The sequence below is a fragment of the Schistocerca piceifrons genome, chromosome 4, assembly GCF_021461385.2.
Source record: "Schistocerca piceifrons isolate TAMUIC-IGC-003096 chromosome 4, iqSchPice1.1, whole genome shotgun sequence".
Lineage (NCBI taxonomy): Eukaryota > Metazoa > Arthropoda > Insecta > Orthoptera > Acrididae > Schistocerca > Schistocerca piceifrons.
Window position 1 is genome coordinate 259,062,136 of NC_060141.1, and position 13,078 is coordinate 259,075,213.

The window sequence follows — 13,078 nt, forward strand, 5'->3', positions numbered from 1 at the left end:
GGTAGAGTTCTGTCAATAGTTCTAATGGCATGTTGTCAACTCCCGGGGTCTTGTTTCGACTTAGGTCTTTCAGTGCTCTGTCAAACTCTTCACGCAGTATTATATCTCCCATTTCATCTTCATCTACATACTCTTCCATTTCCAAAACATTGCCCTCAAGTACATCGCTCTTGTATAGAATCTCTATATACTCCCACCTTTCTGCCTTCCCTCCTTTGCTTAGAACTGGCTTATATCTGAGCTCTTGATATTCATACAAGTGGTTCTCTTTTCTCCAAAGGTCTCTTTAATTTTCCTGTAGGGAGTAGCTATCTTACCCCTAGTGATATACGCCTCTCCATCCTTACATTTGTCCACTAGTTATCCCTGCTAGGCCATTTTGCATTTCCTGTCGATCTCATTTTCGAGACGTTTGTATTCCTTTTCGCCTCCTTCATTTAGTGCTTTTTTATATATTCTCCTTTCATTAATTAAATTCATTATCTCTTCTGTTACCCAAGAATTTCTATTAGCACTCTTTTTTTTACCTACTTGATCCTCTGCTGCCTTCAATCATTCATCTCTCGAAGTTACCCATTCTTCTTCAACTGTATTTCTTTCGCCCGTTCTTGTCAATCTATCCCTATTGCTCTCTCTGAAACTCTCTACAACCTCTAGCTCTTTCGGTTAACCCAAATCCCATCTCCTTAAATTCCCACCTTTTTTTCAGTTTCTTCAGTTTTAATCTACAGTTCATAACCAACAGATTGTGGTCGTAGTCCACATCTGCCCCTGGAAGTGTCTTACAGTTTAAAGCCTGGTTCCTAAATCTCTGTCTTACCATTATATAATCTATCCGAAGTCTTCCAATGTCTCCAGGCCTCTTCCATGTATACAACCTTCTTTCATGATTCTTGAACCAAGTGTTAGCTACGATTAAGTTACGCACCGTGCAAAATTCTTCCAGGCGGCCTCCTCTTTCATTCCTTAGCCCCATTCCATATTCACCTATTACTTTTCCTTCTCTTCCTACTATCGAATTCCAGTTGCCCACGAATATTAAATTTTCCTGTCCCTTCACTATCTGAATAATTGCTTTTATCTCATCATACATTTCTTCAGTCTCTTCCTCATCTGCGGTATACTGATGAAAAGTTGACGGAGATGCATGATTTTTTTTTTTTTTTAAGGAACTGGCGTTCGGGATACGCCTGTTCAATTGTCTCATTACTGGAACGTCAGTAATGACGATACGAATGCCCAGTCCCCGAGCGGATAAAATCTCCGACCCGGCTGGGGGGAATCGAACCCAGGCCATTTCCGTTGGTAATCTGCCACGTTAACCGTAGAGCTACCGATGCGGACAAACACGTCTTTCCTGAGTTCACTGAATGCAACAGAAAAGCGGCACAACGAAGTTGTGCTGAGCTGTCCCGCAGCGACGGCTAGCACATCACGGAAGTTCTGCATTTGCACATAGGCACCTACGAGAAACCAGATTGTTCCGCGTTGTGGTGATTGTATTGTACGATCGCAAAGGCGAGAGCATTAAAATAAATATTCCTGTAAATAGGAGTTGCATAGCATTCGTTCGAACAGCCACCGTAAGATATCGCTACAGGTATTATCGACAACAAACGAAGACGTCAGTATAACGGAAGAAGGAACGTTAGAGTTTAACGTCCCGTCTACAACGTGGTCATTAGAGACGGTGCACAAGCTCCGATTGCCAGAGGATGAGAAAGGAAATCTGCCGCCCCTTGTTTTAAAGGAAACATCCCAGCATTTGCCCGGAGCGATTTAGGGAAATAATGGAAAACATTAATCTGGATGACCGGACGGGTATTTGAACAGGCATGCTCCCGAGTGCCAATGTATCACGTAGAAGTCACATCAGGTCTGCAGTATTGTACAGCTCATTGCCTGGTAAATACAGGGTGTCCATAAATTATCTTTACAACTTAAGACTTAAATACATTAAAATGGCTCTGAGCACTATGGGACTTAACATCTGAGGTCATCAGTCCCCTAGAACTTAGAACTACTTAAACCTAACTAACCTAAGGACATCACACACATCGATGCCCGAGGCAGGATTCGAACCTGCGATCGTAGCGGTCGTGCGGTTCCAGACTGTAGCGCCTAGAACCGCTCGGCCACTCTGGCCGGCTAAATACAGTAAAGCTACGTTGGATATTAACAAATGGTTTTCAGCATATGATAACTCATAAAATTTTGTTTCTTCATTCATAGGCTTTAATGTGAGCATCATTAGTAACACGGATAATGTCAAAAGTCGGAATTCCATTTCTCTCCACATACGATTCAAGATCTGCACCGTGACATGTTCAAACGCATTGCGAACGCACGCCTTCAAGTCCTGTAGGTCTCTAGCCTTGGTTACGGACACCAGATCTTCACAAAACTCCACAGAAATAAGTCTAGTGGTTTGAAGTCAGGGGATCGTAGCGGCCATCGAACTGGACCATCTCGTCCTATCCATCTCTCTTGCACATTTTATCTAGAAATTGATGGACATTTAGGGACCAGCGGGGTGGTGCACCATCCTGCTGGAATACGGCATTGCAGGCGTTCCAGGACTAATGATATAGCTGTGTATCAGTCCACATCAAACATTGACTTTGGGGCTGTCTCTCTCTCTCTCTCCATTTCAAGTGTAACATGATGATGCGTTAACCCCCGTATACGGACGTTATGACGATTCACTTTGCCGGGTACATGACGCGTTGCCTCATCGGGGAAACAAATCTTTCCCCAAAAAAGTCATAGTTTGCGTCAATCTTGCCTAGCATATCCACTGCAAACTGTTCACGCTCCGATTTGTCCGTAGGTTTTAATGCCTGAAAGCAGCTGCCCCTTTTGGGGATACAGTCGTAACCTCTTACGCAAGACACTGTGCACAGTTGATTGTCTCATTTCCAACTCTCTGGCCGCCGTACGCACCGATTTTGTCGGACTCCTTGCAAACGTCCGCCATACTTCGTCTGAAACAGATGGGCGTCCCACTGCCTTTTTATGGAGAACACGACCTGTTCCTATCACTGACGTATGCCAAGCCCGAATAGTTGGTCGGGACGTTGGTTGCCTTCCATGCCGAGTTCGAAAATTTCTCTGCACTTGGGTACCTCAGAAAGCGATGTGGACGTTACAGTCTCGTGCATATCATCTTCGTAGTGTGCAGGAAATGAAGGCACTGGAGAGAGGAAAGCGTCCAGCACACGTGCGTAGTTTCCGTTATTTGTTGACGCCCATGGAGTCACAGAACTAGATCGTGTTTTCTTCACTGATAAGGTGTGGTTTCACCTTAGTGGTTAGGTGCTTACTCAAAACGCAAGAATTCGGTCAAGCGAAAATCCACATATCTTTCATGAAACCGCCGTGCTCTGTCAGAAAACTGGAGTGTCTTTGTGTGCCGTATCGCGTCATCGAACAGTGGAGCCTATTTTATCTGAAGCTACAGTGAAGAGTGTTGTGTAACAAGACATCATTACACACTTTATTTCGCTTCTTGAGGCTGATATGCCGAACTTTTCGATCGCCCCGTGTATTACAGGCTTTTTTTAATATACTTTTGTGGGGGTATTTTCGGAGAAAAAATGTAATTGGGTGATCAGTCTGTAAGAGGTCCGAGCAGATGTAATTTCGATGTATTGCTCAGGCGCTGCCTGCGATATGCAAGGTATAAGAGAATCTCAGACCAGATAGCAGTGTTTACTGCAGTAGGAACTGTCTAGCTGTAGCAGTAAGTTGTTGCTAGCGAGCAGTCTGGTCTGGTCTGGTCTGGTGTATCGTGTTGGCTGGGCCGGTCGTGGTGCAGCGATGCCGGAGCCTGAGCATTATTCTATAAGGTAAAAAGCAGCCTCGCGCATATGTAGTATTGTTATCTCAAGTCCCATGTAAATGTTTTAAAAATGTCCTAATAATAATCTTTCTCATAAAAAGTAACTTTTAACAACCATTCATTTCTATTTAAAGAATTTACTAATTTCTCCAATCCATGATAATCCCGATTATTGCAAAAGAAAAATCAGTTGTTTCCTTTCATAAATGACAAATCTATCGGCCAGCATTGCACAGGGCTGCGCCAGAAAAATTTATTGTAAGAGCAGATGTATATGCGTTATCCGGCGACTTCATTGAGCTAAGAATTTTTCTTTTTGATTCAGAATGATCTTTCAGGGCCATGACGCAGCACTGCTGACGTCCAAAATTTACCAGGTTAAACTCACAGTCAATTATTGAAAAATTATAAGTGAGCGACAATTTAATTGAGAGGTTAGTTACATTGTATTTTTACCAGGTTATTGAATTTATTTTTTGTTGGGACGTCACACTGAATGTGAACGACATAATTATAATTTTTACTGTTGAGAAGTTTAGGAGTTTTTCTGTTTTGAGGTTACACTAAATGGGAATGAATTTTGTGGGGAGGTTACAAGTCGAATAAATAATAATTAATTTATTACTTAGTAACTAGCCTCCGGAGACTGCGAGCCCTTTACAGAAAATTGCTTTCAAAATGTTTCCAAACAGCCTCCGAAATTTTGTCAGTTAAGTTCGGTTTCACCCTAAAGGTTCCGAATAGTCTTCTTAATATAGTAGCGCTATCATCAGTCACGGTTGCAGTCGCTCTTAGCGAACAAGAGAGTGTTGAGACAACTCTGCGGGGAACGAAAACACACACACACACACACACACACACACGTACTCTGTTGTTTGTGTGGGTGAAGGCGACCAAGGAGTAACAGCAATAATAGAGGAGCCTGTAGTTAGATCGCATGTCTGGCGGGAGGAACAGGCGGCGTGAGGCAGACAGAGAAGGAGAGAGAGAAAGAAGAAGCGAGAGGGAGAGAGATAGAGATAGAGAGAGAGAGAGAGAGAGAGATGAGTGCGGTAGGCGTGATGAGGCGGCAGCCCTTCGCGCGAGTTGGAGTGAAACAGAGGGAGCTTCCATGTGTTAACGTCGGCGGCAGCGAGGACACGGACAGAAAAACAGAGATAATAACAGCGGGGAGGAGGACGGAGATGGAGAGTGAGCGAGAGGGAGTTATGGCTGTGGCAGAGGAGTGGAGTGGGAGAGCGGGGAACGAAACGAGCGTCAGAGGGGACGCGGCGAAGCGCTGGCCCGACTGTCTGCTGTCTGCTGATGAATGCAGCAGCGGCGCTGCGCGGCGGCGCGGTGTATTGTGGGGCAGGGAGCGGGAGTCCTGGAGTCCTCAGCCAGCTCTGCCTGGCTCCCCTAGCTGCCGTGCTGTCGCGCCGCGTTGCAGCAGCAGCCCGGGGGGAATCTGGCGGCGGGGGAAATGATTTAAAAAGAGAAGCGAACGTCGCCCAATAACAGCACGGTTACCAGTAACAGATTAGAGACCTAATAAAAACAGGCAATACATTAGGCGTCGCGGCCACGGATACGTACGCGCATTATAATTTCCAGTGTACTTACTGAACCGGAATGCTGCCGAGCTTTTTAATGGCAGTTACGAGCACAAAAGGAAGACTGTCGCCGGCATTACGAGCATCAGCGCCCGGGCACGTCAGCGCTTGCGGAGAGCCGGTCCCCCTCAACTAATGACGCGGCCGCCTCTGCCATCACCAATTTTCCGCTAGTGAAGGAAAATAAGAATCTTTCACGTCCCTAGCCTCTGTTGTTGAAATGCCAGATTGATGACAGCAAAAAATTACCTTTAAAAACAAAAGTTTGTCGTTGCTATTTTTCCCGTAATGCATATCACGATTATACATCGAATCTCCTACAGAATTACTCTCAATTCAATTTTTATTTAATTATACAAAGCTGTTGGTCGGAAGTGAAATTGCAAAAATAAAAATAATAAAAATGTACCCATGTGGAAGGATCTGCATCTCCACGCGGTTGTTACAGCCAGAACAGTACGTATTTACTGTTTTTTTATTTTAATAATTTTATCACGTACTTTTGTTTTTTCATCCAGTAATAGGTTACAGGTACTAATGACATTAGCATTTCAACGACCATCTTGAATACAAACGAATATATTTTTTAAAACTGATACATCATACACATTTCAGTGAATCAGCTAGAACACAAACGTTAACACTGTATTAAGTAATAGATGGTAAAATTTACTAGATAGCATCTCGCAAGGAATTTGAGACACAAAACTGACACCAACGACGTCACATAGCGAATTAAGTTTAAAGTATAAACTCAAATGTGCTGTAAAAGTTTTCTGATTGTCCTGGTTCAAAATTTCTTTTGTGATAATTGGCTACGTATTTTTTTCAGTTGATGAATGAATTCTCTCCTCGGAATTTCATACTGGCTGCATAAGGTAGAGAGATAGTTTATAACCCAAAGCGTCACGAAATCTAGAAATGCTTTATATCTTTTGTTGTGTAACTCACTGAATGCGTTCAAGCCATGGCTGCCGTAATACGATTTCTGGGAACTGTAAAAAATAAATAAATAAGCTACGCTTCCAGCTGTGTTCAGGCTTTCGAGTACAAGGAGACCACGGACACGTTTTTGGAATAAAGATACTCGTGAATTACGATGTAGTAGGACCGGTACCTCACGTCTCCGTTGTGCCCATGTAAATAGGCTAAACGACAGGACTGTATGATGAAACACACGCATAACAAAATTTGTACGTCTGATATTTCTTTGTTTATTCTGTCGTAAGTGACCACAATTTATCACCAATCAAAAATCGTCGCTTAACTGATGTGTTTCTGAATTACCTTGCTTATACCACAGGTATTGCAAAATATATTTCACTTTATTTATCTCGTTACATTCGGCAATAGAAGCGTACTTCACACAGCCCCTAGCCTACGGAACTGACGTCCTTTCAATCCAACGTGGCAGATATAATTCTCCTGAACAGCGCTGCCATCTTTGTTTCCACACGGTAATCAAGTCTGTCAAACCCTGGTTCCAAGCATTATTGGAAAACTTTCTGCGGTCCTGATATACGTTTTGGGGACTCACTTCAGATCTGGAAACTTATGACCTCATGCACATTCCACTAACTTAAATCCAACCGGCAATAAATGTAACAAGATATATTGAACTTTTGTAAATTGCGCAGATCCTCCTCTCATATATTCTTCTGGAAAATATTTCCAGTTACCACAGAGATGACGTAGCTACGAAGGTTGGAACTTTAAAAGTGGCAACTATTTATTTACAGCTCGTACAAAATAGATACGTGTTTGAAAGTTTTACTGACCTTCAGAGTAGTCACCAGCATTGTGTATAACCTGTTGCCAGCGATGTGGAAGTCGTAGGACACTCTTAGCAGTGCCAGTTGTGTTGACAATCCGAGTGTCGCGGTCTATTGCCCGGCGAATTTGTAGCAGTTCTGAAGCAAATGCCGTGAAGTGTTTCCTTCAGTTTAGAAATAGAGCTGAACTCATGACGGCTTAAGTCAGGGGAGTGCAGTGGGTGGTATAGCACTTAGCAGCCCCATCAGTCAAACAAATCAGTGACAGGTTGCACTGTACGTGCTTGAGCATTGTCCTGCAAAATGATGGTCAAGTCCTGCAAAAAGTGTCATTACTCCTGTCTCTAAGCTGGTCCATAGGTTGTGTTCCAAAATTGAACAGGAGTGCACCCTGTGCTATTCTGGGAAGTATTGCAACATCTCTCTCTCTCCGCACTGGACCATATGCGTCATCGCGCAGGCAATGGTACCTAGGTGAACACGGATTTCTACAGGAATTTCTCAGGTGTCAAGTATGAAAGAGATGCCGGCGCCTCATCCTTGCGGGACGCGAACGGTCGCGTCTCACGGGAATCACCGATGCACCCCGACTCTGGCATTGGCGTCGGGTGTCGGGTGGTGAAAGTTGGTGGTAATAATATATGCTCTACATACCCAGCGCAGATAGGATTTTGGAAGTTCGTGAGCAGACCCTTCCATTTAGCGAGTCGTCTACCTACAAGTGTGTCCCATTTCAAACTTTCAGTGAGATTTGCAACGTCTCCCGGTGGCTATATGTACCAGTCACGAATCTTGCAGTTCTTTTTTGGACTTTCTCAATCCCCTGAATCAGACCCAACTGGTAAGGGCCCCCCATAGAGCCGAACAATACTCTAAGTCCAATAGAATGCCTCGAATAAAAAAACTACCCCATATATGTGAAGAATATCGATTTAATTGATTTGCATAATCAACCTAGTGTTAGTGGTACAACAGTTAAGGGGAGGCTGTGGGTGAGTGGGTGACATGGAGCAGAACAGCAGGTTAAGTGAAGAACACTAAGTTAATTTGAACAATTTTTATGTAAAACGCAGTACAATAGTTTAAGGGTGTTGGTGACACAGATGGATATGCCAGAAATGGCGTTCAAAAACATGTGAAATTCGAAAAGTGTACCAGAAGATGGTGGGATGAGACAACTATTTACTTAATTTGGTATCAAAGGCGGTACAATAGTTTAAGGAAATGGGGGTGACATGGAAAACCACTTAACAGAACAATGGGTTAAGTGCCGACAAAGGGCCAAACATTAGGTTAAGACACCCAGAGTACAGTGCCGAACATTAGGTTACGCAACATGTTTGCCCCATGTAATTGCTTCTTGCAAGACCTAGATGTTTCCAAACAGTAGTGAATGATGAGCAAGAGAAATTCAGCCCCCACAAACTGAATTTTTTATAACTAAACAGTATACCTTTCCCATACATTCCATACATTGTCTAAATTGTTTAAGTAATATTCCATACAGAGCAATCGATTTCCTCCAAATGACCGATCAATTGAGTCTTTTTCCCACCATTTTCTGGGGGAGGAGGAAAGGGTGGGAGGGTAGTGGGTTTACCAGAGGGGGAGAGGTTAGTTAAGTAGTCAATCAAAGCTAATAGTAGTGACAGGGACTATTCCAATAACTCAGACCTGAAAGTGTACCTGTAGCAGCGAGGAAGGGGGGGGGGGGGGTCCTGATGGGGGACAGGAGTGGGAGGGGGTGAGAGAACAATAGGTGAAATGGGGTGACATGGAAAACCACTTAACAGAACAATAGGTTAACTCAGACCTGAAACTGAAAGTGTACCTGCAGCAGCGAGGGGGGGTCCTGAGGGGGGAGGGTAGTGGGAGTGGGAGGGGGTGGGGGAACAATAAATTAAGTGTGGTGATACAGAAAACCACTTAACAGAACAATAGGTTAAGAACCAGTCACTAAAGGCAGAACAATAGGTTAAGGAACTGTCAATCAAAGGGGAACAATAGGTTTGCCCCTGAGTGAATACCTACCCCTGATGTAGGCAATCCGCACTAACAAAATGCACCACCTCCTGCTTAGTCCCACTACTATCTGCTCTTCCGTCAATCTATGCGGCACCCAGATACATTCAGTGAACTTGGCTAAACAATCATTTGTTCGTTGAGTGCACACTGTCCGTGTTTAAGTGGTCAGTAACAACTTTATTATGTTTCTTAAAGGCACAACCAAAGATGTTTTCTATTCAAACTGTGGAGCAATCCTCAGATCTCCTACAAATCCTGGTGCATATCTCACGTGAGTACATCTTCTTAAATTTCATCCATCATAAGACAATGCTGTTGATGTGCTACTGGCCAGTATAAAGATAAGAAAGATCTACAACTTCAAGCCTGGAATGATCGCCTTGTGGGTGTAGGACTATGGCTCAATGCATTGAAAACATATTACCTTTCCACAGATTTCAATGACTCTTAACCATCAGAATCAATGGTGTTGACCTCCCAACAGCAAGGACTTTTCATTGTAGTATCGTGTAAAAATTTGAAGTAAAACGCTCCAGAACTTACCCACAATTTTGCTGGGCTCGACAATTGCTGCCGATGGAAATCTCAGTGCGGAAATCTCCAACCGCCTTAGCAGCGCGTGGCTCAAATGGCGTTCCGTTGCTGTAGTACTATGCGACAAGAAAATTCCCAACAGGCTCAGATCAAAAGTATACCGATCGGTAATCCGTCCAGTTGCACTGTGTGGGGTTGAATGCTGGCCTTCAACGAAGGAAGCAGAGCAAAGACTTGCTTTTATGGAGACGAAATTGCTTGGGTGAACATCGTGATAAACATTGCGTGACCACGTCACAAATAATGAAGTTCGCAGGCTATACGGTGTTGCTTCAATAGAAGACAACATGAGAGAAAACCGCCTACGCTGGTACGGGCATATCATTAGAGCAGACGAGACAACAGTGGCAGAGACTAATTTCAACCTAAATGTAAATGGGAAACGGCCAGCACGACGATCAAGGCAGCGATCGCTTGACACCCTGCATTAAGATCTCAAAATCTCAGGCCATCACCCTGATCAGGCAGAAGATTGCAAGAAGTGGCGACGATGAGCCAAAACAGCGGACCCCGCAGGCACGCGGAACAAAAGCTAAGGAAGAAGAAGAAGAAGAAGAAGATAAGACGATGTTTTTGAAAGCCTTCAGCAGCATCATTTCACACACACGCAGTGTCTCTTTACATAGCATTACAACAAACAGTCGCGAAACATTACAGCGCAAAAAAAAAGAAAGGAAAAAGAAAATGCAGCCTCTACAGTCAAATGCTACGAGCCAGCAGCTTGGAGCGCTAGCATCGCTTCAGCTGTCAAAACTTCAGACTTTTTAAACGGAGGACTTCCTAAATTTAATGGTGTTACACTACTGGCCATTAAAATTGCTACACCAAGAAGAAATGCAGATGAACGGGTATTCATTGGACAAATATATTATACTAGAACTGACATGTGATTACATTTTCATGCAGTTTGGGTGCATAGATCCTGAGAAACCAGTACCCAGAACAACCACCTCTGGCCGTAATAACAACCTTGATACGCCTGGGCATTGAGTCAAACAGAGCTTGGATGGCGTGTACAGGTACAGCTGCCCATGCAGCTTCAACACGATACCACAGTTCATCAAGAGTAGTGACTGGCGTATTGTGACGAGCCAGTTGCTCGGCCACCATTGACCAGACGTTTTCAATTGGTGAGAGATCTGGAGAATGTGCTGGCCAGGGCAGCAGTCGAACATTTTCTGTATCCAGAAAGGACCATACAGGGCCTGCAACATGCGGTCGTGCACTATCCTGCTGAAATGTAGGGTTTCGCAGGGATCGAATGAAGGGGAGAGCAACGGGTCGTAACACATCTGAAATGTAGCGTCCACTGTTGTAAGTGCCGTCAATGCGAACAAGAGGTGACCGAGACGTGTAACCAATGGCATCCCATACCATCACGCCGGGTGATACGCCAGTATGGCGATGACGAATACACGCTTCCAATATGCGTTCACCGCGATGTCGCCAAACACGGGTGCGACCATCGTGATGCTGTAAACAGAACCTGGATTCATCCGAAAAAATGACGTTTTGCCATTCGTGCACCCAGGTTCGTCGTTGAGTACACCATCGCAGGCGCTCCTGTCTGTGATGCAGCGTCAAGGGTAATCGCAGCCATGGTCTCCGAGCTGATAGTCCATACTGCTGCAAACGTCATCGAACTGTTCGTGCAGATGGTTGTTGTCTTGCAAACGTCCCCATATGTTGATTCAGGGATCGAGACGTGGCTGCACGATCCGTTACAGCCATGCGGATAAGATGCCTGTCATCTCGACTGCTAATGATACGAGGCCGTTGGGATCCAGCACGGCGTTGCGTATTACCCTCCTGAACCCACCGATTCCATATTCTGCTAAGTCATCGGATCTCGACCAACGTGAGCAGTAATGTCGCGATACGATAAACGGCAATCGCGATAGGCTACAATCCGACCTTTATCAAAGTCGGAAATGTGATGGTACGCATTTCTCCTCCTTACACGAGGCATCACAACAACGTTTCACCAGGCAACGCCGGTCAACTGCTGTTTGTGTATGAGAAGTCGGTTGGAAACTTTCCTCATATCAGCACGTTGTAGGTGTCGCCACCGGCGCCAGCCTTGTGTGAATGCTCTGAAAAGCTAATCATTTGCATATCACAGCATCTTCTTCCTGTCGGTTAAATTTCGCGTCTGTAACACGTCATCTTCGTGGTGTAGAAATTTTAATGGCCAGTAATGTACTTTCATATTTCCGAGTCATTAATGTGGCGGTGACTTTTCCAATGCGAAAAGGAAAGTTTAGTTAAAGTAATATCCAGTCTCCGGTTAATATCATCACATAATAATGAAATACCAGTGCAATGTAATATATTACACGGTTCACACAAGCAGAGGCATAGTCGAATCTTCGAAAATCGTTTAAGACGGGTAATAAATTGTGACTTGATGTGTTTAAGATCAAAAGGAACCGTAACGAGTATATCCGTGACTTGGCACCTGCTTTCTGAATTCTGATGCTTTGTGCCGATTACATTTCGTTTCACAAGTTTCTTTGCAGCTTTCGGACTCATTTTAATACTTTCAAAGGTAGGTAATGTTTTTTACAATGTTGGGGATATTTTAATTGCTGCTACAATTTATAGTGGCACAATTAACTCCGAAATACGATCTCATTTGCGTTTTGAACGTGCTTCTACACTCCATATATACAATACACAATCGCACGCAGTATTTTTATGCGTTCCAGCCAATTGTAGCGCTGCAGCAGCGGTTGTAAAAAGATTGCCGTACTTTCGCGACTGTTTTTAGTAGACTATGATACCACAGTACACAGATATCTCAACAATGTTCTAAAATCTTCTCACCCTGTTACGATTTGATATCAGTTGTGTGAGTGCAACTTTATACGTAAATCCTTTAAGCAGATATACAAAAGTCTCTTCTATAAGATCAGCATCTAAAACTCTAAGATTTTAGTTATCCTGTTTTCTAACTACAGTGAAAGACCACAGCAGGAAAAGACAGACAAAACAACACATACGCAGACGTCGTACCTAACGCTCCCGCAGCATTTGCAAACGGGATAAAAGTCATAAAATTGTCTATCTAGTGCAGTACTTCATTATTTATATCGCAATGCATTTTCTTTGTTAGGTGCCAAATAAAACCATGTTGCAAATTGCTCAGATTTCATCTTGTCACCTACGGATTCAACATTCTGTGTATGAAGAATACGAGTCGTGTTTGAAATGTTCATTATTTTCGAAATTCTTGAGCATCACCAGCGAAGAGA